We start from the raw sequence: 21,781 nt of genomic DNA on the forward strand, positions 1-21,781 counted from the left end.
CTGGTATGTAAGCTCCTAATGGTACCTTCTAACTGAACTGTGTTTGAGATTTTGAATAGATTTCTAACAGGCTCTAACAGCGGTTCTGAAAGCTTGTCACTTCTACCTCACCTCCCGCTCCACCCCCTCTTCCTCCACCTCCTCATCCTGTTCTCCTATAGCCTGTGCTAGGAAAGAACTCTACCACTGAGTTACACCTCCGACCTTGCTTTTTATTTTATTACATCATTAATTTATTGTGTGTAGGAGGGCCGGGCCCGTTGTGAGCAAGGCCACCCCTGGGCATGTGGGCCTGGCCGATGTAAGAAAGGTAGCTGAGAATCTCAGGAGAAGCAGGCCAGTAAGAAGTATTCCTTTGTGGTTCCTGCTTCAAGCTCCTGCCTTTTCTTTCCTGATGACGGACTATGATCTGTAAACTAAGTAAATCATTTCCTCCCCAAGTTGTTTTTGGTCATGGTAGTTTATTACGGAAATAGAAAGCAAACTAAAACAGGTGCTTAGATGCTGTGTCATTGGGAAGTTCATATCACTCCTGTATGACTTAATCTAAGAGTTCACTGTCATCTTGACTTGCTCTCTCCCCCCATCTCTGTCTCCTCCCCCTTTGCTCTGAATGGGCTGCTAGTACTGGTGGGCTGCTAGTACTGGGAGGCTTACCCCTGTCCTGGCAGCCTAGTGTTCCAGAAAGTTCTCGGCGAAGACTCTCATTGGCCCAAAAGATGTTAGACTGTTGCCCCCATATGTTCATTTTTATTTTATGTATTTTATGTGTACAGATGTTTTTGTCTGCGTGTGTGTACACCACATGCATGCAGTGCCCATGGAGGCCAGAAGGGAGAGCATCAGACCCTTGGAAATGGAGTTAGAGACTGCTACCAGCCATTATGTGTGTGTGACAAGAATCAAACTTGGGTTCTCTGGAAGAGCAGCACATGATTTTAATGCCTAAGCCATCTCCCCGGACCCGGAGATGATTCCCTTTTTAAATTTTTAAAAAATGCTTTTGGTCATATTTGATTTTGAAACAGTCTTGCAAGCCAGGCAGTGATGGCGCATGCCTTTAATCCCAGCACTTGGGAGGCAGAGGCAGGCAGATCTCTGAGTTTGAGGCCAGCCTGGTCTACAGAGTGAGTTCCAGGACAGCCAAAGAACAGACACAGAGAAGCCCTGACTCAAGAAGAAGAAGAAGAAGGAGGAGGAGGAGGAGGAGGAGGAGGAGGAGGAGGAGGAGGAGGAGGAGAAAAAGAAGCAGTCTTGGTAAGTCACCCATGCTGACCTTGGATCTTTGGTCCTCCTGTCTCAGCTGGGGTACTCCTCCTGTGTAGCTGGGATACCACTGTGCCACACTCCATTCTGTTTGCTTGGTTTGTTTGTTTGTTTGTTTGAAACATGGTCTTTAACATATTGCCCAGACCTGTTTGGAACTCATTGTGTGGCCCAGGCTGGCCTCAAACTCTGCCCTGGCTCCACCTTATATAGGCACGGACACCACACCCCGGTTCAAACCATTCTTGAATCAATCAATTCTTTTCTTACAGCACCAGGAACAGTGGATGAGGGTGGCTCTCCAAAAGGAAGGGCTGGGCTTGTTAGCAGAGGAAGAGATGGTGTTTCATCAAGAGCAAGTATTGGCCAGTTGTGTTGGGAGAGACTGCTACTATGTCTCAAAGCTGGGAATGTGGCTGAATTGGTAGAGCGCTTGCCTAGAATGCACAAAGCCCTGGGTTTGATCCCCAGCACCACTTAAAACGGGCAGCGCCGAGGAGTTAAAGGCGAGACTCTCAGCCATTCTAGGTCATCCTTAATCACATAATGAGCTTGAGGCCAGCCTGTGCTAGGCGGGAGGGAGGGAAACTGAGTCAGTAGTAAAGGCTCTTGCTGCCGAGCCTCATGACCTGAGTTTGATTTCTGGAGCCCACAGAGTGGAAGGAAAGAACAGTCTCCTGAAACTCGTCCTCTGAGCTCCACATAAGGGCACAGGAGATAATTTAAAACGAAAGAAAATGCACATGTATTCATTGTATGGAGTGGATACAATGTTTCTTCTTTGTTTCCCCACCCAAAAAAAAAAAAAATCTGTCTCTCGTGATGGCAAGGGTCCACAGGGGTAATAGTAGAGTCCCTAGATCTTCACAGACGTCTGAGGGGGGCCACACATGCACCGTCTCCAGCCCCTTTTCAGTTCAGAACTTCCAAACAAAAGCCTCCCTGTGCAGAATCCAATGAATCCAAGCCAGTTTTCTGTTTGGGGCCTTAAATTTAGACTTATCATCCTGACCAGGAGATATTTCTGGATCCTGAACGAGCATTCAGTGAATGCCAGTTTCCAAGATGCCATCCCATCTGGGGTGGCTGTGCACACTACCCGAGTTATCTTATCCTTTGGAAACAGGGGAAAATGACCCAGACACTGGGACACACTCAGAAGTGGGTCATTTCATGACCCAAGAATTGTCATTTAACACCTTGGTCATCTAGGCTACGTGGAGATGAAAGTCATTAGATCTAAATGGAAACCTGAATTGAGGTTTGAGTGTACCCCAAGCTCTCTCCGCTCTGGCGGTTGGATCTTGTGGGCACATGTGGTAGCAGGATGTGCTCTCTTAAAAGGCAGAAAGATAAATAGTCTCTGAAACATTCAGCTAAACGGACGAGATTCCAGGAGGTCTAATTAAATGCATGCCTGGTGCTACACTTTGTCAGGCTTTCCCAGTAATGGATTTTGTGTTTGCAAATGGACTACACTTTGCAAAGCCCGAAAATCACTGTCCAGATGAATGGGCTAAATAAAGTAGCCAAAATTCTATTACAATTTATATAGACTCCTTGGTTATCCATTTGGATTGAAATATAGTCATCACCCGACATTCCCCCAGGGGCTCAAACCATCATCAGTAAGGCTGAGAGCTATTTACCAGCAGCCTTGAGAAACACTTCACAAACCTGTCAGAACTCACTCCAATATTACCGTGTGTGGCACGGCCTGGCCCAATTTCTCCTCCTCGGGAAGCAATTCCCATTGCTGATACTGGGCTATGCTTCCCATAGCAAATCTGCACTTGCTACAGAAGCTGTGAAATCTTTGGGGGAGAAGAGGAGACACCCCCCTTTCAAGGGGGTCAACAGAGACAAGAGGTATCCCAGGTTAGAGACAGGGCCCTAGAAAAGATGGGAACACTCCACAGAGGCCATGCCACAAGTCCTGTGGCTTCCGGTCTGAATGACTCTCAGTCCTTGTCCCGGGCTTCTCATGGAGGCAGAAGAGCTGTTGGTTGTGAATGGAGCTGCAGGCTGGGATGATGAGTGGGCATACTCAAAGTTTCACTCCTGCAGAAAACCCCTGGAAGCTGGCATCCCTAAGCATGTGTGCCCATGGAGTGGGGCACCCTATCATGAGAGTCCATTCATAGCACAAGAGGGACTCAACGTCAGACTTCAGCAGTTACAAAATAATAAAGTCATCCATGCAGATCAATGATGACCTCTGTCAGTTGGCAATCCCATTAAGGTAGAGGCGGCCCACCCCCAGGGTAATGGAAGAGTGAAGGAAAGGTGGCTAAGGTAGGTGGCTAAGGGACTCTGCAAGGGTTGACATCAACATATTGTGGGGTTTTCTTTGCCTCTAGGGGGCTCTTGAAGCAGCCCGCTCTCCCTATAGTCTAACTTTTGTTGGTATTATTTTATGTGTATATGTGCATGAAGAAACCTGATTGTGTGGAGGTCAGAGACTAACCCTGAGGAGTCAGTTCCTCCCTTCTGACTCATTAAATAGTAGCTCGCTTGTGTCTTCATACTCATACTTCATACCGACCTGTGAACTTTGGGACAACTCTCCTGTCTCCACTTCCCAAGGTAGGAGATACAGATAGGTGTTGCCATACCCAACTTTTTGTGGGTTCTGGGGATTGGATCCAGGTCATCAGGCTTGTGTGGCAAACACATTTACCTGCCCCCACCTTCCCTCTCTTTCTGAGCTAGAACCTCAGAATCCAGGCTGACCTTGAACTCATAGTTTTCTTGTCTCCTGCACTGGATTGCAGGCGTGTGTTGCTACATTCAGCTAAGCAGCCTTGTCTCCACCCATGTGGAGCTAATGGTTGGAAAAAAAAACAAAACAAAAAAACAAAACTCCAAGCAAACACTTCAGAGTCAAAGCAGAGGAAAATGGACAAAACACACACACACACACACACACACACACACACACACACACACATTGGCCAGTGATGGAAACGAAAGTATATTTTTGTTCTGGATGCTTCTCCGATGCTTTTTTTTTTCTCTCTCTTCTTTTCCTGAGCTAAATGTTTGGTGTATTTATAGACTTCCAGGGGGAGTATTTAAGGGTAGCCAGCGATAGAGCTGCCTCTGGGGCTGTTACAAAACTCAGAACCATTCGGGAAAAGGTTGACGGGAGGGTGGGAGAGGGTGAGAAGAGGCCAGGAACAGAGGGACACAGGTGGGCTTCATTCCTCACGTGACCAAGACCTTCTCAGTCTCCTGAATGGGTGACGTCAGGGCAAGGTTTTGATAGGGCACCAGATGGAATGACAGAACCCAAAGGATGGATAAGCCAATGTATGAACAAGGAAACCGTGGTTGGTGCATTGTAAAGTAAAAACGAGAGTCTGCCCAAGAAGCAGAGAAAATAGGGGCTGGGGGGATGAGGTGCTTGCTGTGCAGGCATGAGGACTTGATTTAAATCCTTAGAGTCCATGGGGAAATGTCAGGCATGGAAAGGGAGAATCAGGAGGATGCTTGGAGCTCAACGGTTTGTCAGTCTAGGCCAAAATGATGGGTACCAGGTTCAGTGAGAGACCATATTGAAAGTAACTTAGGTAGCGCTGGGCAATGGTGGCATCTGCCTTTAATCCCAGCACTCAGGAGGCAGCAGAACCAGGAGGAACTCTGAGTTCGAGGCCAGTCTGGTTTGCATAGTGAGTTCCAGGGCAGCCAAGGCTACAGAGAAACCCTGTCTCGACAGACAGACAGACAGTAATTGAGAAAGACAGTGGACATTGATATATGGCTTCCATTAGTATGGGCACACATGTGCATCTGCAGGCATCTGTGTATATAAACACACACACATGAAGTACTGGTACATGCTGTACCATGGACGAACCCGTAGGATACTGTGCTGAGGGAAAGACCCCATCCCAAAGGACATATATTGAACAAGTGAGCATTCTAGCAACTGAGCCATCTTCTAGCTTTCTTGCCTTGTCCACTGCTATGTTGTTCAGTGCCTAAAATGGCCTGGCACTTAACTGGTGTCTATCAGATGCCCATGAGCACAAAATGGGCTAAGGTCAAATCAGCTGTTATTTCTTGGGTGCCACTAAACAAAAACATTTTATGGCATTGCTTTATACATATGTGTCCACCTACTGTGTGCCAGGCACTACAAGTACAAGGGCCACTGCAATAGTACAGAACAAGACAGACCAAAAATCCTGCCCGATGGGGCACGTTTTCATTACAACAACAGAATAGTGTCAAACAAATGTACTGTTGCTATTTTGATAGAGAAGAAAACAGAGTGAGGTCTCAAAGGGTCACAAGGCTACTCAGTTCACTCGGATACCTAGCTTCACCCCCATGTCCTAGCAGGTGTTGAGTTTTGCCCAGAGATGGGCCTCAGTGGTTACAGATCTCAGGCCCTGACATTGCTTCTCAGAAGGACCAAACTTGCCCTTCTGGGAACAGGACCCAGAGCAATGGAAACAAGCGAATCCCATGACCTCAATGTCCCTTGCCTGCTCCCTCCCCTCTGCCCCCAACTCCATGACGAAGGCTCACACCTGGGGTGTTGTAGATTTGAGCCACAGATCTTAGTCACCCCACTAGCTTATCGGCATGTGACATCCCCGAGTGGCTGAGGCCTGCGGGCCAAGCAAAGAATTCAGCTGGAGTAAAAATAAACCGATCGCATTCCTTGGCAGCCCCCTGCCCCTTCCCACTCTCAGCCGGCCATCCAGGCAGCAGAGGCTGCCAGGGAAGGCAGGGGGAGGGAGGGGGGAGGAAGCTAGCAGTGTTGCTGTCCAACCCTGAGAAAGAGAGAGAGAGGGAGAGGACAAGAGGGAGGGAGAGAGAGAGATGGCCTTATATGGGAACATAGGCAGACAATATGTGGCAATGGCTTAGAGGGCAGCAGAGGTCAGATACCAGACAGATGGAAGAAATTAAACATGGGACACAGCAGGTTCTGGGCCCAGAAAACAGCTCTTGTTTCACAGTGAAGCTACACAAAGCCTGGCCTGGTTTCCTTTTTTTTTTTTTTTTTTTTTTCTTTTTTCTTTTTCTTTTTCCCCTAAACAGCAAGACTTTTATCCAAAACTCTCCATGACTTTGTTTCTGGCTCCCTGCTCCATGGTTGGCTGACAGAGGTCTTGGGCCTTTGGAAGTCATTTCTTTGACGAACCATCTACCTTGTCAGAGAACACAAGGAGAAAGAAGACCAGGCCTGTCTCTTACAAGTCTCCCAAAGCACATACATTAGTGGGTAATTGTTGTGATCGTAAAACGATAAAGAGCTAGTAAGATATGTTCTATAGGGGTGTGGGGAGGTGTGGGGGAAGAGGGTGTCTCAGAGGGCCCATGCCAAGGCATCCCTTCCCCCTCAGGGACCAGCCACACAACGGTATAGTATAGAATAGAGTTTATTCAGGGCATGGGGAGGGGAGTTAAGAGAGTAGTAGAGTCAGAGAAAGGCAGAGAGAGGGAGAGAGTAGAGAAGAGGCCAGCCATGAACACGTGGAGAGCGGGGGGGGGGGGGGAGGGTATGGAGAGCGAGAGGGCAAGAGAGGTAAGAAGAGGCAAGAGAGAGGGGAGGAGCCAAGCAGTCCCTTTTATAGTGGTCCAGGCCTACCTGACTGTTGCCAGGTAACTGTAGGGAGAAGCATACCTGGCTGTTGCCAGGTAACTGTGGGGGTGGAGTCCAGACAGAGTGCCAACAGTAATGAAATTTTCAAACAAACAAACAAACAAACAGAACCAGCCATTCAACAAATACTGAGACTCACTTATTTTCGGACCTTGTTCCAGAGGCTGGAAAGACTTGACCCATATTTCAACAAATAAAAATATTTGCTCAACTCTGCCCATGTCCATTACTACTGATGATGCAGAACATTGGCTGAGAGTCATCTGGCCTCTGCCCTCATGGACTCAGGAAACTGAAAGGAGGCAGAAATGACAGATAGGGATGAGCCCTCGGTTCTGAAGACAAGCTCTTCGAGTAGCGCCCATGAATATCTCCATTTAACACAGGACATTTCAACCTTGCCGTGGTGGACACTGAGGCTGACCAGTCCATTGCAGAGGGCTCTTTCTTTACTGTTGGATATTCAGCAGTTATCTCGGGCCTCTCCTCCATGCTTCTGTTTGGACCCATTGTGACATAGAGTTATCACCCTCTGATGGCAAATGTCTGGGGGATGGGAGGTGCCAAGGTCTGTCCTGACTGAGAATCACTGATTGAGGAGCTGGGGGAAGAGGAGATGTAGAGTGAGCAAAGAGGCTGCCTAAGGGTCACGTGACTGCGAGTAGCCCTTTTACTTTGACTTGCCTGATCCTAAACCTGGGGTCCTAACCACGACAGAGTGGAACTCTGTCTCTTTGGGAGCAGAGGGTCATGAGTTTGGATGGCTGAAATCCCCTTGTGCTCACTCCACGAAGAGAAAAGCTCTAGCCATCTGGATCCAATAAGAAGCAAACACCAAGGAAGGAGTGACCGTGGAAGGGAGCTGTAAAGGGTTGGAAGTTCATATTCTTTCCTTTCCTTGTCTCCATGACCAAAATACCTGATGAGAAGTAGCTTAAGGGAGGAAGAGTTTATTTGGGTGTGGCAGCTGGTAACGCTGCACCTGCAATCAGGAAGAGAAAGGATAGGAAGAGGGGTCTTCCTATCAACCTCAAGGCCCCTCCCCCAGTGGTGCACTTCCTCAAGCCAAGCTCCACCTCCTAGATATTCCACAGCCTTCCAAAAAACAAAAACAAACAAACAAAAAACGGCAGTTCCAATATAAGGGAACAAGATTGTTCCAACCAAGAAGAAAGGGATAGTGGGCAGGGCAAGGGGAGGGTGGGTGGTGCCTCTGCCGGCCATCAGTTAGCCAAAGGCACTTGGCCTCCTGTTCAGGGTGCACAGGTAAAAGAAATCACAGATCTGACAGCAGAAGGGCTGCACAGGTTGGTCCCCAGGCAAGAGAAGGGGTGGTTTTAGCGTGAACTTGGAGGCCACGGTGCTCTTAGAATCAGAATCCCAGGAGGAAACGTGAGCTACGTGTCACAAAGCAGGGCCCAGTGGTTACATTGTTAATGTAATGTAAGGGAAAGAGATTGAAAAGGAACCAATAGGAAGTAGGGGAACGCTGGGCAGTGGTGACGCATGCCTTTAATCCTAGCACTTGGGAGGCAGAGGCAGGCGGTTTTCTGAGTTCGAGGCCAACCTGGTTTACAAAGTGAGCTAAAAATAATAATAAAAGGGAAGTAGGGGAGCTTTCTTATCCCTCCAGTCACCTCACTCCTTCCCGTGGCCAGTTAGCTCCTGCAGCGCATGGGATTACTTTCTGATTTGCCGCCCTTCTGAAGCCCTTCTGGGATCTCTAAAATTATCCCTGACATTTCAGAAGAATTTTTTTCTTACATTTTTATTTCTCATCACATTCATGAAGCACTATCAGCTACAGAGTCAACCACGCCCTCCGCCCCCCGCGCCCCCCCCAAAGGTATGGGTGGGTTATTTCCCCTACTTCCCAGCATAGAGCCTGGAGAGAGGAAGAGCTGAGCTGGTCGACCGCACAGCTTGCTGGCGGGGACACAGCAAGCCCCCCCCTCCAAACCCTCGCTGACTTAATTCTGATCCGTTTCCCCTTTACTTTTAGTAACAAAATGGAATCCAGCTTTTGTTGCACGAGACCGAAATGTTTAGTTCGCTTATAATTATTGTGTGTCTGATGAGTTTGCATGCAGGAGCGCGCACGTCACAACAGGCGTGTGTGGCCAGGGGCTATCCTTTTGGGGGTCGGCTCTGTCTTTCCACTGTGGGGTTTGGGAGATGGAAGTCAGGTCATACGTGCTTGTACAGCAAGCACTGAGCTGCCCTGCCAACCCACAGGACAGAAATGAACTAAAACTTGAATATGCAAAGATAGGCAACCGAGTAGCGATGAGGTATATGCCTGAGAGCCCGGTGTTCACCAGGCTGAAGCAAGAGGATCGTGAATTCAATGCCATATGAACTACATGGAAAGACCCTACCTAAAAATACAGCCATACATAGAAAAATGACAATTGAATTTACTGCATAGCTGACCTTCTGATACCCGTGTCTGTACTTCCCAAGTCGAGCCATTACAAGCAGTGCCGCCACCCTAGGTTGATTCTGTGTAGGGGAACAAACCCACAGCCTTGTGCAGACTAGGCAAGCACTCTACGAACTGAGCCTCATCTCCAACCCCTTGGCCCTATAGATAAGCAACCAATGTATTCATAATGGCAAGATAACTGCCAGCTCTCGAATTCCATTTAGCCTCATATCCAACAGGACTGCCCTTGCAGACCTTCCTACCAAATGAAATTGAACCTCGTTGGTCCTGATTGGCCTGATGTGGTCATGTGCCCACCTTCTGGGAACCAATCACTGGAAACCGGGGAACAGGCCGGAAAAAGAGGTACGGACAAAGGATTAATAATAGTCTTCTCGAGGACGGTTGGCTGATGTTATCAGGAAAGGGCCTGAATGCTGAGTGAGCCTTCCTCTCATGAAAAAGATGTTTGTTACTTACAGTGGTCCTGAGGCATGCCCTCTTTTTGGGCAAGGCCTCCTTTAAACACTCTTCCTCTGTTCAAATGGACATTTGCGTCCCCCACGTTGAGCCTCCTGGATTCAACATCCCTGGGTCTCATTGAAGCGGTTTGAGAGTTCCTGGTACACAGAGAATCTGAATCACATACTGCAGCGTTGGGGCTGTATGGACGACCAGGAGACGCTGCACTTGAACCCCAATCTCTAGAAAACAGTTGGGATTGTGGTGTGGGGACTGTCAGAAGCATAGCGGCCACCTCTGAATGGCGGGTTCCTGAGATATCAGGCCTGTGCTTTTTCTTTGCTTTGTCAAAATCTCCACCATGAGAAAGAGACAAGCAGCCATGATGTAAAGGAAGTAAAGCAAGTCTGGTATAATCAACCCAGGGCCCGTGGGAGACCAGGACCCGGACTTGGTTCTCTCCTAGTCCCTCACTCCTGAAGGTAGGGACCACAGTGTCAGAACAGGTTATTGCTCCCTGTAAGCTACAGTAACGGCACCGGGGATCACCAAGACACTACTAATCGCTTTCCCACAAAATCAAGTCTCTAGTTGATAACCTGGTCTAAGTCTTTATGACAACTTCATTGTCCCGGCTTGAGATTGGGTTAGGCGGAGTCATGTGACACTTCTGGCCAATGAAATGAGAGCGCAAATGGGTTCCAGCCCCTTGGAAGTTGGTGAACGGCTGACCACACCACCTTGCAATCAGCTTGTTACATCCAAGTTACATGTTCCTTATGTTGGAGCTAATTTGAGTCGAGCTTTGCTATTACATCATCCTCTCCTACCCAGGCATCTGCTGAAGACATTGCACATGCAAACTGGCCAAACAGCCATTAGCAACAGGGAGTGGGTAGCAGAGGGTGGAGTGGGTAGCAGAGGGTGGTGGGAAGCTGCTCCTGGCGCCGAGTTCCAATGATAATCCTCTGAGGACTGTGATTGATCAAAAGCGATTTCAGTTCTAGAAGGAATCGTTAAGCGCTGGTGCAGGCGCTGAGACAGAGAAGCAGCCTGCCTAATTATCTGAAGGCAGGGCTGATACCTGGGCTAGAAATTATCTTGTATTATTGCATCAAAACACTCCACAAGGAGCCGAGAGGACCACTCAGCAGATAGGAGCACTGCTACTCTTAGAGAGAGGACCTGAGCACAGTTGCCAGTACCCACACTGAGTGTGTGTGTCACAACCACCTGTAACAGCAGCCCTAGGGGATCCCACACTGGCCTCTGAGAGGAACTTGCACTCACATACACAACGGGACATAAACTAGCATATATGCACATAACTAAAAACAGGCTGGAGAGTGGTTAAAAGCACTTGCTGCTCCTGGAAAGGACCCGAGTTCAATTCCCAGCATCCACACCAGGCAGTTCACAACCATCCTCAACTTCAGTTCCAGGGTGTCTTATGCCCTCTGGGCTTGCTGGGCATTTGCCTACGCATGGTACACACAGATGCGGTGCACATAAACATACACAGGTATACACACCTATAAAATTAAATTAAAATTTAAAAACCAACATGCTACAGGACATCTAGAGTGCATTGCTATTCTGCTTCTATTCCTGAGAATCCACTCTTAACCTCTAAGATCAAGCCAAGTGGTGAAGCAGATGAGTTTTAGGGGCCTCAGTTTTCTGACCTGTAAACTGGGATGGTTAGGATGCAAATTCTCTCATATCGACACTCAGAAAGAGCTTTGTGAGACGTAAAACAGGTAAAAGGTCACCAATGCTCTGCAGCCCAGACACAGCAGTCATGCCTTTCAATGCTGTCTAAATTTGGGACGCTTGTGACCCTGTATATGAGTCTATGGTTTAGACAGAGCCTTGTTCCGTTCCTTAGGTTTTGGAGACCCAACCTTTTCATCTGTATCCAGTGGGAAGACCTTGTTCTACTGTGCACTGAGGGTAAAATAACCTTATCTGGAAATAGTGACATACTGCATTATTATCTCACCAGGTTTTCCTGGCCAGGGTCAGACAAAAACAGTGCAGATGCCATACTGAATGTTGGTGCATTGCTGCCCTCTGCTGGTCATGCCCATAGCTCCTGGACAACAAGCAAGCCCAAGGCACAGAGTTAGCTCTCCTTGGATTGAGCAGACAGTTGAACTGGGGACTAATCTCTGATCTGCATAACAAGAGAGAGGATGAACCTATGTAGGGTCGTCTGCTCAGACTCTCAGGGTTTTCCAGTCTGGGATCTCTCTCTCTCCCCCCCCCTCTCTCTCTCTCTCTCTCTCTCTCCCTCTCCCTCTCCCTCTCCCTCTCGCTCTCGCTCTCGCTCTCGCTCTTGCTCTCGCTCTTGCTCTCTCTTTCTCTCTCTCTCCTTTGCTACCTGTGATGGCTAGTGTAGGCTGTCAAGTTGACATAATCTAGAACCTCCTGCAATAGTTGTATTTGTGCACATCCACAAGGGTGGGGGTGGGATGGGGTCATCCTAACTTGGCCCACCAGTGTAGAAACACTCTCCCACTGTGGATGGCCCCTATTCCCAGGGCTGGGCTTGTGGAGAAAGAGAAAGAACGGGAGCTGAGCGTATTCCTCCTTTTCCTCCTTCATTTTAAATATTATTTATTTAATGTATATGAGTATACTGTAGCTGTCTTCAGACACACCAGAAGAGGGCATCGGATCCCATTACAGATGGTTGAGAGCCTCCATGTGGTTGCTGGGAATTGAACTCAGGACCTCTGGAACAGCAGTCAGTGCTCCTAACCGCATATCCATTCTTATCTCTCTGCTTTCAGAGTGTGGATTCGATGTGTCCCCGTGCCACAGGCTCCCATTGCCTCGACTCTCCCTGCCATCAAAGATTCACCTTCAAATTTAACGGGGCAGTGGGCATGGGGGAATAAAGGGAGTGGGAGAAAACCCCCGTCCCACAAGAGTTCTGGTGCTCTGGGCGGGCAGATGTAGGAGGACTGTCACACCCTTTCCATGTAGCCCCGGGTGGGTGTCTGAATGTGGGAAGCTATGGACCTAGCCCACGAGGGTGGACAAGGGACAGTCTTAGATCTCTGGGCCTAAAGGAGGCCAGAGGTAACAGGTTCTCAGTATTGGGCATCCCAGACACTGCTGGACACAGCAGAAGGGCTGAGAACAAATGGGGGCCCCGGGGGCGGCTTGGTCAGCTCCTGGGTCAAAGGGAGAAGGCAGGGAGAGAGGGGGCGTTGGGTGGTTCCCATACAGGCGAGAGTCCTTGGTCCTGTTTGTGGCTGGAGTGCAGGAAGGCCTTCCTTCCAGCGGGAGGTTAGATGAGGCTCTTTAGGGAAAAGCCTATCTCATCATTCAAGCACAGTGGGCCTTGATGAGCAGATACAGTCTATGGTTTTAGAGCTTTATTGTAGAAAGGCAGGGAGAAAAAGAGAAGGTAGAAAGAAACAGAGAGGCAGGTCATGGACATGTGGAGAGAAGGGGGAAGGGAGAGAAAAAGAGAGCTGGAGATGAGAGTAAGAAAGGTGAGAGCTTAAAGAGAGTGAGGAGGGGCCAAGCAGCCCCTTTTATAGTGCACTGTGCTACCTTGCTGTTGCTAGGTAACTGTAGGGAGGAGCATACCTGGCTATAGTCAGGTAACTGTGGGGATGGACTCTAGCCAGAATGCTAGAAGTTTGAGACATTGTCTGCATGATTTATAGTCACAGAATTATGGAATTGGGGGGCTCTGTGGTGTCAGGCACTTGTCTCTGGGAACGTGGCTCACTGTTCTGTCTCTTGTAGAGTTTCCTAGTGGGTTTGTCTCTACTGGGTCACTGGAGCAAGCCTCATTCAACCAAAACAGGCTGCCTTTTACAGTTCCACAAAATTGTGATCCAGAATAAACCCATTCTTCCTCAGGAAGCTTTTGTTAGAGCAAAGAAGCTAAGAGAGCCTCAAACTGACTGGAGTTCTTGTCATTTGACATAAACCGGAGTAGCTGCCCCCAGACCCAAGGCCCTACGTTCTGCTGGGTGCTAGGTGCGTACCTCTCTTGTATCTTTTGTAAGGTAGGCTAGGAAACCAAAGCTCAGAGAGGTTAAGACACTTATCTGGGCTCAAACAGTCAATAAACTCGGACGCTAGACTTGAACTCTCTTGAGTTCAACTTCAGAGTAAAGATTCTACCACCAAAATTCAAAATAAGGCAAACCATCACAGTGACTTGTATTGAAACTATTATGTAAGAGTTCACTGAGAGAAATGGCACACACCAGCAAACCTGAAGGCATGAGCTCAATTTCTGGGTCCCATACAGTGGGAGTAAAGAAAGAGATGGCATCCACAGATTATTCTCTGACCTCAACACACACACTCACACACACACACACACACTATTGTGGGGCTATGGGCTATGCACAGACAACCTGGTCTCCAGTTGAGCTTAGGTCTTGAACCCCAGTGGGACCCGGTGGGTGGTAATTTCCACCTACATGGGAAGGAAGTCTTTTGATCGTTTCTCCTGGACCCCTGGCTCCTGTCAAAGTTACCGCCCCTACAGCCCCTCACAGGAGGGGCAAATGGCTATCAGTCACGTAGACAATATCCCAAGTTTCTGGCATTCTGACTAGACTCCTCTCCACAGTTACCTAGCAACAGCAAGATAGCCCAGCCCACTATAAGAGGGGCTGCTTGGCCCCTCCTCGCTCTCTTAAACTTTCACCTTTCTTATTCTCTAGCCTTCCTTCTCTCTCTCTCTCTCTCTCTTCCCCCTTTCTCTCCATGTGGCCATGGCCGGCCTCTCTCTCTCTCTTTCTACCTTCTCTCTTTCACCCTGACTTTCTACAATAAAGCTCTAAAACCATAGACTGTCTCTGATCATGAAGGCCCACCATGCTTGAACGATGGGACAGGCTTTCTCCTAACAAGCCCTGTCTAACTTCCCATCAGAAGGTCTTCCTATGGACCCGGACTAAGGACTCTCGCCTGTGTGGGAACCACCCAGCACCCCCTCTCCCCCTGTCCAATCCTGCCTTTCCTTATCCCCGGGGCTGAGTGCCACCCTGGGGTCCCTATTCTGTTCTCAGTTCCTCTGCCATATCCAGTGTGGGATGCCTGAGGCTGAGAACCTGGTACCTGGGGCTGCCCCTTGTCCACCACCTGCCATGTGGGGTCAGTGGCCTAACACAGCCAGATGCCCACCCCGGGCCATGTGGAAATCGTCTGGCAGTCCTCCCTCATCTGCCTACCCAGAGCACCAGAACTCTGGTGGGACACGGGCACTCTCCCACTCCCCTCTTTCCCACACACCCACGGCCCAGCACACTATGGCTCATTTGCAAATGCCACATGCTCTCATTTGAATAGACATAATCATTTTTTAATTAAAAAAAAAATCCCAGCCTGGTCTACATAGAAAGTTTCAGGACCCTCAGCTCTGCAACGGAAGATCTTGCCTCAGAAATAAAATAAAATAAAATAAAATAAAATAAAGCAAAATGATGGTTTAAATTAATGTATGTTTTGAATGCCTAAATGTGCCAAGTGGTACTTTCTGGGCAAACCATGATGAAGCAATGGTAAAGGGAAGGTCTTTAGAACAGCTGCCATGAGCTGGTGATGGTGTGGTGGAAGAATTCTGCTCTTAGATTTTTACCCCCAAAGAGTTAAAAAAAAAACAAAAACAAAAAACAGTCGCCCAAACACATCCTTGCAAAAGAGAACTTGCCTAGAGCAGCACCTTGCACAGTAACCCAAAGATGGAGCCGGTGCACTTAACCACTGAGCCATCTCTCCACCCCTCTTTCTAGTCTTCATAGAGAAGTCATGACTAGCCTCCAGCCAGCCAACAGTCTGGCCACACCAGGGTCTATTGACTTCAGGTTGAGGCTGGAAAGGGAAGCAGGGCATAGTCGTAGTCACTGTTGTATTGCAGTGCTGAGACACTGTGACCAACTCAACCCTTATCAAAGAAAGCATTGCTTACAGTTTCAGAGGCCATTATCGTCGTGGTGGGGAGTGTGGTAGCAGGCAAGTATGGTGCTGGAGAAGCAGCTGAGAGCTACATCCTGATCCAAAAGGAGAGAGAGAGAGAGAGAGAGAGAATGGGAGACTTTCAAAGAGTTCCACTCCAGTGACTAAGCACTCAAATATGAACCTATAAGGACCGTTCTTATTCAAACCACCACGGGCATGCATGGCAGAAAAAATATATACTAGTCTTTGCAACAATTAAACAATAAATAGTGGAATTCTGAACCTGGATATGGACTGGTCACTATCCTTGTTTTCCAAGAACTTATAGCTCATCACCATCATCACCACAATCATCATCACTGCCACCACCATCACCATGATCATCATCAGTATTACCATCACTATCATCACCATCATCACTGTCATCATAGTCATTACCATCATCATCACCACCACCACCATCATCATCATCATCAACACCATCATCATGTTAATAGTTGCAGTTCATTGGACTTTGGGCATGGTGTTTATTCTTAGAAATCTCACACAATTCCCTTAATGAGAATTAGGCAATCAGAGCTCTTTCTTTGTGAATAGCAACCCCAGGGACACTTGAGATTTAAAATGTGCATTTCAGAGAAACAATACAGATATTCAACTTGCTCTTCATCAGAGCTGCTGCTGAGTGGTAGGTAGAGCCTAAAGGGAAGGCAACGGTCAGGGCATGTAGATGCTAAGTGGGAGAGTGTTACTGGGGGGTGGGTAAGCAAAAAGCAAGAGAGATGATGGGTGTAAGTACCTGGGGAACGGCTTGAGTCCATAAGATGGGCAGTGAGAAGAAAGACTTTAATGGGAACTGTCTTAGTTAGGGTCTTACTGCTGTGAAGAGACACCATGACCAAGACAAGTCTTAGAAGGACAACATTTAACTGGGGCTGGCTTACAGGTTCAGAGGTTCAGTTCATTATCATCAAGGCAGGAGCATGGCAGCATCCAGACAGGCATGGTGCAGGAGGAGCTGAGAGTTCCACCTCTTGTTCTGAAGGCAGTTAGGAGAAGGCTGGCTTCCAGGCAGCTAGGATGAGGGTCTCAAAGCCCACGTCCACAGTAACACACCTACTCCAACAAGGCCACACCTCCTAATAGTGTCACTCCCTGGACCAAGCGTATACAAACCACCACAGGTGCAATGAGTTGGGTGGGAAAGCACAAAGCCCTGGGCTCGGCGGCCACACCCTCTCCTCTTCAGCAGGAGTCAGGATCAAGGGTTTCTTTCCACTTCTTATTCTTGAGCCCCCCCCCCACACACACACACACATTCTGAGCTTAGCCCCCTGACCTGTTCCTTGGCGCTCATCTCTCTTCCTGTTCACTGATCCTGCCTTTTCCTGCAGTACCATGGCCTGGTAACTTAACCGTAGCTCCAGCCTATTCCATTGGCTTCTCCCTTTGGTCTGGGTCTCTTGAGACCTCTCTGATGGAGACCCACAACACAGGCCCATGAGAGTCAAGGTCACTGGCATGAAGGTGCTGTCTGTCTACGCAGAATGAGTTTGCATTGTTAAGTGACTCGAGTGTATGTAACTGGTGGTAATCCTGTGTCACACTATGAGGATTTATTATGCTAAGGTGGGGCGGTAGGGGATGGCACTTCACAGAAAAGAGGAGAGAAGCTGCACTTAGGTCAGGCTTGCTTGGGAGCAAGTCTCTGTTGGGGATATCCGGGAAAGAGATGAAGCTGGCAATTCCTCACTAAGACAGAAGTGTTTCAGAGAGAGAGAGAGAGAGAGAGAGAGAGAAAGAGAGAGAGAGAGAGAGAAGTTTTAGGGTTAAAAAGGAGCTGCCATCAGGTACATATGGATAATGGATATATATTTTGTAGATTAAACAACTACCATTCCACAAAGCTTAAATATAGAATTACCACATGATCCAGCAGTTCCTCTAGGGGTTGTTTATACCTAAAAGAATTAAAAGCAGGAGCTGGGTGAGCCAGCTCACACTATCATCTCAGTATTCAGGAGGCTGAGACAGTACTGTTGCAAGTTCAAAGCCAGCCTGGGCTACACCTGAGGCCACGATAGACTACAGATCGAGGCTTTGTCTCAACAGAACAGTTAGGCATGGTGGTTCATATCTATAATCTCAGCATTTACCAGGCTGAGACAAAAGGGGGACAGGGTCAAGATCAGCTTGGGCTACGCAGGAAGATCTGATAACAAAGGAGTCAAGGAGACATCTGAGACACAAGTGTGCTTTTCCACTGTGTGATGCATTTTCCCATGTTTTGATGCAGCGGGAAGCCTTCATAAAACCCCAAACAGATGTCAGGGCCATGCTCCTGGACTTCTATTCTTTACAAATTGCCTGGTATCAGGCATTGCTATTGCAACAGTAAATGGGTGAAGACAGATGTTGTTGATGGTTGCATAACAACGTGTGCATACTTAATGTACTTCACTGTATGTATGTATGTATGTATGTATGTATACACAGTGGAGTATTGTCTTAGTTAGGGTTTTACTGCTGTGAACAGACACTATGACCAAGGCAAGTCTTATAAAAAACAACATTTAATTGGGGCTGGCTTACAGATTCAGAGGTTCAGTCCATTACCATCAAGGTGGGAGCATGGCAGTATCCAGGCAGGCATGGTACAGGCAGAGCTGAAAGTTCTACATCTTCATCCAAAGGCTGCTAGTGGAAGACTGACTTCCAGGCAACTAGGGTGAGGGTCTTAAGCCCACATCCACAATGACACACCTACTCCAACCAGGTCACACCTATATTCCAACAAGGCCACACCTCCAAATGGTGCCACTCCCTGGTCCAAGAATATACAAACCATCACAAATATATATATATATATATATATATATATATATATATATATATATATATATGTATATATTAGTGGAGTATATGTATATATATTAGATATTTTTATTTCATATATATGTTTTGTTTTGGTTTTTCTAGACAGGGTTTCTCTGTATAGCTCTGGCTGTCCTAGAACTTACTCTGTAGACCAGGCTGGTCTCGAACTCAGAAATCCACCTGCCTCTGCCTCCCAAGTGCTGGGATTAAAGGCATGTGCCACCACTGCTCAGCTTATTTTATATTTTTTATGATTTATTTTTTATTTTATGACTACACTGTAGCTGTCTTCAGATGCACCAGAAGAGTATATTGGGTCCCATTACAGATGGTCATGAGCCACCATGTGGTCATTGGGAATTGAACTCAGGACCTCTGGGAGAGCAGATAGTGCTCTTAACTGCTGAGCCATCTCTCCAGCCCTCCACTGTATACTTAAAAGTAATTCAAGGGCTGGAAAGAGGGCTCCATGGGTAAAGGAGTTTGCTACCAAGCCTGAAGGCTTGCATTTGTCACCTAGACCAACATGGTAGAAAGAAAGGACCAACTCCCACTCCTCTGATTTCCACACACATGCGGTAGCACACATGTACATACAAAGACACATAGACACACACCCCAATAAAAATAAATTCAAGCTTCATGTGCTGGCACATGCCTGGAATTCTAGTACTTGGTAGGTAGGACCTAAGATGGTCCGAAGTTTGAACTAATCTCCAGCTTCATAGGGAGTTTGAGAGTAGGTTGAGCTACTTCAGATCCTGTCTCAAAAATAAAATGAAAAACCAGGCATCGTGGTACACACCTTTGATCCCAGTGCGTGGACGGTAGAGGCTTGTGGATTTCTGAATTCAGGGCTAGCTTGGTCTACACAGGGCTGCAGGACAGCCAGGGCTGCAAATGAGAGACCCTGTCTCCAACAACTACAAAATTCTTTTGATTTATGGGAGTTAGAGGTTGGGAACCCATTCATCACTAGAGTGAGATTTCTTTTAGGCTAGCTACACTAACAAAGAAGCTGTCAGGGCCCTTACAAGCAGGACAGGAAGAAAGGATTTAAAAAAAATGGAACCTCATCTTATCAATTATCAGAAGCTTCAGTGCCAAAGAACTTCTAGGGCAAAGTTGCTAGGAGGAAGATGACAGAAAGGGTAGCCTGCTGGACCTGTGACACAGACTGTAGTGGCGCTAGCCACAACCACACTGCAGAGCACGTTGGCTATAAGTTTAAAAAAAAAAAAGGTCACGTGACTCAACGCCAGCCAAGCCCTTCTTATTTGCTCTGCCACTCAGAGCACGTGATACAGAAGTCCCGCCTCTTCTCCTGATCTTTTCTGAATAAAATCTTTCTTCAGAAGGCCCCTCCCCATGGTAAAATTTCCTTCATGTTTTTTTTAAGTGGCCCCATGAGCTTTCATACCCGATCACATCCAGGTTAAACGGGACCAGCTTGATACAACCGAGTGGAGGATAGAGGTATCTTTCCCAAGGGCTTCAAATTAAATTGGGGAATCTGAAAGGACAAGTTTGGTGGCACGTGACTGAACTCTCAGCGTTGAGGAGGCTCCGGCAGGTGGATCAGGAGTTGGATCGGGAGTTGAAGGCTTGTCTGGGCTGTGTAGCAAGACACTGTCTCAAAAAATAACTAAATAATATCCAGACACGCCTTTAATCCCAGCACTCAGGAGGCAGAGGCAGGCAGATCTCTGTGAGTCAAGGCCAGCCTGTTCTACAGAGTGAGTTCCAGCACATCCAGGACTGTTACCCAGGGAAACCTTGTCAGAAACAAACAACAAACGAGGATTCTGTTATCCAAGAAAGGAAGAGTGGCCTCTGAGTGGGCCATGAGGGGTGTCTATTACACCTGGGGACTGGTAATTTGAGGAGGGTAGAAGACAGTGATTGAAACTGTTCTCCATGCCTGAGTTGACTTAGAGCTTACTTCCCTGCATTATGGGGCCAGCAAGGGTGTGAGACTCAGAGAAATGTGACTTAGGGGCAAGAGGCAGCAGGGATATAGAGTCCTCCTCTTGTTCCTGTGTCTGGGGTTCTGCTTGCAGTTGATGCCCATAACATACCCCGATGGCGCCAACAGCTACAAATCCTAAGAGCCACTCAACTTTTTGGGAAGCACTGGTGGGCCGTTAGGTTGTCCTCGGGGAAAGGCTCAATCCTGTCCCCTGGGCAGCCATGCAGACCATTGCAATAACAAATTCACGGTCTCCAGTTTTCCACAGCACCCTGGAATTCCTGTGGTCCCTGTTGGCTCTCTTCCCCGGTTCACCATAGCAACAGCTTTGACTCTTCTGTACTCTCATCCCACGGCCTCCGCCCCTGTCTTCCCTCCCATCGGACTACTCTGCCTCTTCCTTCATGCAGAAAACAGAGGTCACCTGACTTGGAACTGTCTTCCCCTTCATCACTGACCTGACACTAAACTCTCTTCTTTTTCCTTCCCAGCTAGCACGGGTAGTTAGTTGGTATGTCCCATAGAACTTTCTATACCGTCAATGCCTAAAAGGAGAACCACTAGGCATGTGCAGCTGGTGTGACAGAAAACTTCAGGGTTTTATTTTATCTTTTTTATTTATTTATTTATTTTTGTTCTTTTCTTTTTTAGGGTTTTATTTTATATTATTTTATTTAAATAATTTTTTTAATAGCCACATGTGGGAGAGGCTTAAAACTCAGCAAAAAGCCTTATTTATTTATTTGTTTGTTTGTTTATCTAGTTATTTGAAAGCGTTTTTAAATCCAGAGTTTCCCCTTAGTCTTGTGCCACTGCTGAGCAGCAGGACCTAAGAACTCTGGATTAGAGGCGGAGGAGGGAAGGCTGAGAGGATTGCTGCCAGGATCCGCCACGGAGCCACAGAGTAGGGAAAGTACCACTTGGCATAGCTCTCGCCGGCCGGCCACAATGAACTGTGCTGACACATGACACACCTGAGGGGCAGTCATCAATGCAGCCACGTCAGTGTTGACAGGGACGGAGTTGGAAGGAGGAAGAGTCCAACGCCAGCTGCTGCAGGAGGGAGCGGGGAGGTAAAAACCTCCTGTGGTGACGTCATTTCGTGACGTCATCACCGCGCTATTGCAAAGGGCAACAACCTGTTACCTTTATTTTCTCCTTAATCCCAAATGCAAGCAGTCGAAACACAAAGAAGCCCATCTTGGGTAGCTGAACCAGTTCTCTG

General features: G+C 47.8%; 1 long non-coding RNA gene across 1 annotated transcript; it reads left to right on the forward strand.

Annotated features, from left to right (window-relative positions):
• Positions 1-8,506: 8,506 nt before the first annotated feature.
• On the forward strand, positions 8,507-12,688 carry Gm32988. Its single transcript, XR_387697.3, has 3 exons — positions 8,507-9,677; positions 11,662-11,726; positions 12,569-12,688. It is a non-coding gene; the product is annotated as a predicted gene, 32988 (long non-coding RNA).
• The last annotated feature ends 9,093 nt before the right edge of the window (positions 12,689-21,781 follow it).

The sequence above is a fragment of the Mus musculus genome, chromosome 5 (genome assembly GCF_000001635.26).
Source record: "Mus musculus strain C57BL/6J chromosome 5, GRCm38.p6 C57BL/6J".
In the NCBI taxonomy this organism is placed as follows: Eukaryota; Metazoa; Chordata; class Mammalia; order Rodentia; family Muridae; genus Mus; species Mus musculus.